The following is a 6,000-nucleotide window of genomic DNA, read 5'->3' as shown; positions in this document are numbered from 1 at the left end:
CGATGATGTTATTTGAGACCTTACAGAGCCGATTTACTCATTTAGTTCCTCGATTCACAGACACTTGATTAAATCGCTTTTTGCTCATCTTGACAACAAAGTTTTCTTTTTGAAACTCCTTATAAATTTGGGCATCCTTCTCCAGGTTGTACATGTCAGCTAAATACACAGTGTCCCATAATTATGATGATCATATATGCAGCTTCCAATTTCCTTCTCCCAGGACTCGTATAAAGTTAAAAAGCACTTCAACCATCTCCATGTAATAACGCCAGAAGGTAAAATTTGGATCATTTGCTTGCTACTAGTCGAACTCCTTCATCAAAGCTTTCAATGGAGCACTTGCAGCAATGAATGCTTCCACTGCATCATACTTTGTATCACTGTATCCAGCTGAGCAGGAAGAGAATGCATCTGCTATACCAGCAATTTTCTCATTGATGTCCAAATCAGATCCTTTATCATTTTCTCCAGCCACTGTTGAAACTTACTCCAGAAGATGCGGAAGAGCGCTTCATAAGCCTAGGTGCTCAACCAAGACATATGCATCAACCCAAATATCATCTAGGCCATTACTCTCCATTTGCTTTCCTATGGTTTTCAGCCAGTTGAACAGTGTGTGGAGGCCTCCCATCATCATAATTACATTGTCGTGCTTTTCTGGACATTCCCAAATTATTTCCTTTTATCTGCTGTACTGTGGCTGATCTGCAAGAATAATGGCATGTGCCAGGCAAGGTTTGTGGAGCTAGCTTTGTCCCTTTCATTCTGTAGAAACCATTCATCAGTATTAATTGCACCTTCTTCAAGTAAGGGTGGTGGTCTAATTCCTACAGGAAGTTCAGCATAATCTATCTTGTGCAGCTTCTTCAGATTCTCAGAGTTGAGTGCAGCTTGTTGGCCAATATTGTGTTCACTTCCACACACTGGACCCTTGTTGCCATAGTGCAATTTGAGTGCAGTGGAATTTGTTCTTCCCATCAACAGTTTCCTCTAAGACATCAATGTTGTCACATGAGCTCAAAATGATTTGTCCAGATTTATATGGGCATATACCATCTGGAATGGAGATTTTCCTCAAACCTGTACATAACTTCTAAAGCCATGGATGTATTTATTATTCTCACCCTTTGAGACAATTATGTGACCAGCAGCATGAAATAGGCCTACAAGCTTTTCAGGCTTGGTGGAGTGTTAAACCTAAAGCAACATGTTGCAACCCTTTGAGATTGCATAAACTATATCTTGAGCAAGGCTTTTTTGGCTCTCATGTGCGAAGCACAAAAGGGAGTCTTTGCAGTTAGTGTGTGTGTTCCATCGATATCTCAAGAACCATACATTGTTTTTTGATGAAACTTTGTACATAGATGCTCTGGGCCAATCCGCAGATTTGATTAGGTTTTGGTAAAATCTCATGCTTATTAATTACCTAATTTGCATGATGATTAGCTGATGATTTTTAGCTGCTCCATGACTGTTCCACTGATATCTAAAGAACCACTCATTGGATTTTGATGAATCTTGGCAAATAGATGCTCCAAACTAATGCACAGATTTGATTAGTTTTGTGTTAATATCTGTGCAATATTAATTACCTAATTTGCATAATGATTAATCATTTTTCGACTTTTCCACTGATATCTCAAGTACTAATCATCACATTTCAATAAATCTTGGTACATAAATGTCATATGACAATACACAAACCTGATAGTTTTTAGGGTAATATCAGTACATATTAATTACCTAATTTGCATAATTAATTAATATTCAGCTTTTGATATTTCAAGTAGTAATCATCACATTTCAATGGAACTTGGTACATAGGACAATGCACAGACCTGATAGTTTTTAGGGTAATATCAGTACATATTAATTACTTAATTTGCATAATTAATTCATTTTCAGCTTTTGATATTTCAAGTAGTAATCATCACATTTCAATGAAACTTGGTATATAGTTACTTAAGGGCTGTGCAGACCCCTGATTTGTTTTGGGGTAAATATTTATGCATATTAATTACCTTATTAGCATAATTAGTTAATTTTCAGCTTTTTGCCTGATATCTCAAGTACTAATCATCATATTTCAATGAGACTTGCTACATAGATCTTCTATGACTATGCAGAGACCTAATTAGTTTTAGGGTAAATACTTGTTGCTATTAATTACCTAATTTGCATAATTAGTTAATTGGTTCTATGAATGTTCCACTGATATATAAAAAAAACACGAATTGGATTTTAATGAAACATTTAAAGAGTACTCATCATCACATTTCAATGAATCTAGAACTATGCAGAGACCCAATTAGTTTTTGGTAAATATTTATGCTTATTAATCACCTAATTAACATAATTAATTAACACTGATATCTCAATTACTGATCATATTTGAATAAAATTTTGTACATAAATGCTCTGGGGACAATAGGCAGGCCTAATTAATTTTGGATTAAAATTTGTTCATATTAATTCTCTAATTAGCATAATAATTCATAATTTGTTTGTTCATATTAGTTACCTGGTTTACATAATTAGTTTTCAGTTTTTCCCATCAATATTTCAGGTACAAGTAATTTTGAATTAATTTGTAATGTGTCTTCAATACTCTCAGCACACGGGAGTTCTTTCTAAGCTTTCTTTAATTATATCATTGTCATTTGCCTCTTCAAAGACATGGTCTATCCCACCAAGGGGCACACGTAAGAATAGATAGAGGCTCTCCGAAATGACTTCTTGACAATGAGCTACATCAATACCTCCACATCCAGCAGAATGGTCAGGAGTATCATGTGCATTCATTCTTATCTTGTGGAGCAGTGTGGATCATTTCAGGCTAGGATGATGAGGGTTGAGGTGCCAGAAATCGAGGTTCATCCACTTCACTCTTTAGTGTATATCCTAAGTTTGTTGGCCAACTTTAACACAAATATGTGTTATGTTAACTATATGTGAAGATTTGAATATTTCAAAATGTTGGTTGTTGTATAATATGTACATGCTCAATTGATATCATTCCTGTCATATATTTAAGGTTTCGACCAGTGCTACTATGAAGGCAGAGAACAGATGTGACTGAAATATCGGATGATCATATATGGTCATGTGGCCTCATTAATATGCATAACTTAAATATTTAAAGCACTGTTGTAAGTAGGGGCTAGATAAAGGTGTTGACAAGAGATATGACTAACATATTTGATGTCATCTATAAAATATCACATAATCATATATGAATTACAATAAAGATAAGATAAGAAGATAAGATTCTATTTTTTTATTTGTGTTTTATTATTTTTTTTATTTTACATTTATTTTTATTTTAATCGCGAAAGCCCATGAAGATCTAAGAGTGTGCCACCAATACGCTTCCGTATGATCTGACCCAATGCTCATAAAGATCTAAGAGTGTGCCACCAATACGCTTCCGTATGATCTGACCCAATGCCCATCAAAACTCCGTTCAAATCTCGTATAAGCTACAGCTACATCTTTAATCCACTTTCGTCCATTGCTTTCATATATCCGTCAAGGTGTCCGAGAATAACATAGAACGCATCCTATAACCCGTTTGGATGTTGTTCGCGATCACTATGTTGCAACGATGGGGGCCGCCATCTTTATTGCGTATTCATATGAGGAAAATCATAGCGTGAACATTCTTGTGTGGCAGAAGTTTTAGCCTGTCTGTGTTAAGAACTCTGGGTTGAAGAATGGGCCAATGGCTTCATTAATTAAAAAAATAATTAACAAACAATTACAGTGCACAAAAAAGGGATCGTGTTGCGTGGCTTGAGTTTCATTTTGAAGACAATCGTCTCAATAATTGTTTGGCCAATGAAAATTCCTGGAAAAGGTGGTTAGATACTCGAGTCAATTTAGCATTTGCCCTTGAAGGCTACAAATTCATGTTCTGTCGTCTACTGCAACGGACAATTGATTTAATTTTTCATTTTACTGTTTTGTTCTTGGCCATAATTTCTTGTAATTTGCACAAAACAGACAAGTATCATTTTAATCGTCATTGCCCTGGCGATGTGAATGTGTGGTTGAATGCCGAAGCCATGTTTAGCAGGAATTATTTGGAGGGAAATGGGGAGGGGGGCTGCTACAACTGCTAATTGTAAAGTGCTTCGATATAAATAACTTATTTGAGTGCAACTATTGCAGTTACATTTAGATTGACGGCAGCATTATTACTGTCACTCCACCTCAAAATAATGAAGTGTGAGAAGCACACACTTTTCGCAGTTTGGCAACACTTCATGTGCTCATCTTGTTTCTAACATGTAGAAACATTTTAACGCAAATTTTGTTGACCTTTGATAATTCTCACCACTTATCATTGAGAATCTCGTCATTTAACTGTTATATTTAATAAATTCAGTTATTGGCGAGGATGATATCAAGTGTAGATGAGCTGCGAGAAAGTGTCAGTTCCTCGCTCTAGTATAATTTTGTTTGCAATTCACACTTAATAAATGAGGAATAAATTTAGTAATTGTTAGGTTTTGTTTTGTTCCTCATACATCATGATTGTCACAGTCGCGCATTCCAGATAGAAACATTCCATTTGCAATCTACTAGCGGTCAGCTTCCATAATGTATACAGCTTTCTTTCACTATTTTGATGGAAAGACAACTATCATTTCATAGTGATTTCGCATAAATTTTAATCAAGCTGGCTACGAGATTTCTTGTCCTACAAAGCGCGCCTCGAAACATTTACTCTTCGATTGTTTTCATAACTGAATCGTTGATTTCGCCTACAAGTTATGCTTTGTTACTATTTTTTGAAAGTATATCCAAACGTTTTGTATAGTGCATGTGTCGATATAAGTTTAAAATTAACTCATGTCCAGCCTAGTTGCAGTGTGTAGATGAGAATTGAAACATCTTTCGTACCACAGTACTAGTTGCTAGACGGATGGATGGGGAACCGGAATAGATCTTTTCCTATGATGCGTGTCTCTGTAAACATTGAATTAAACACATAAGTACTAGACTAGTAATTTATTAGCATGAATTTATGTATGCTTATTGATGAACTTATTGTGGTGCGAATGAGGAATTAATGTTCGAAATACTAATAGAGTTAACATTTGAGACTAGGGACTAAGAGTCATTCTAGATTATTGAGGCTCATTTACTATGAAATTGTCCTAGTTGTGCTATTAGAAAAACGTACCAACTTACACATATCATTATAGCTTTGGGACATACACTCTCAGTTACTCCACAATCAATGCACATCAGTATTTCAACTCAATGCGTATATTATATATTGGCATCTAAATATGGTTCGGGATAAATGATTGATTGAATGATTGTTCACAATTTAGAACTATCTAATAAGACAGATGTTGTAGTTAAACCAAATAAAGGGAATTCTAATAATAAAAAAAACATTATTCGCAAATACAAAAGTCCACCAAAAACAATTAGTTTAGTAAAAACTGATTAGAAATTGTATTGCATAAGTAATATAAATTGAGACAATGGCAGATTAATAATATTGAAAAGATTAATAAACTAAAAAATCTGTATAATTATATACTACAGTATGCTATTACTTTTGAATATTTGGGTGTTTCGGTGAAAACAAAATAAACAACAGTGACAGAGAAAACAAGAGAAACCGTTCAGAATTAAGGTAGAGATGCAGGTTCGTGGGCACTCAGAGTGATTTTTTGTTTGCTTTTTCTTACCCAGACAGTCTAGGCTAGATAGTGTTACAATTTCGGAACTGTCGATAACTAACTTTTGAGTGTCAAAATACACAAACGTAAAATGATCAGTTAATTAAAAATAAAAAAATACACTGTAAATTACAGAAACAAATCGGCAACGAGATGCTGTTTTTAAACATCGTGGGAAAATCATGCGATACCATCTTTGTTACCTTAATCGGAAACCCCCTTGTCAGCTAGCATGCACCGGTAGCGATGTCGCAAAGTACGTTGTATGGCCGTGCTGGGTGACTTCTTTTCGAATTTG

This window comes from Saccoglossus kowalevskii, chromosome 16, assembly GCF_978046115.1.
Source record: "Saccoglossus kowalevskii chromosome 16, keSacKowa6.1, whole genome shotgun sequence".
In the NCBI taxonomy this organism is placed as follows: Eukaryota; Metazoa; Hemichordata; class Enteropneusta; family Harrimaniidae; genus Saccoglossus; species Saccoglossus kowalevskii.
This window is presented reverse-complemented; position numbering follows the sequence as displayed.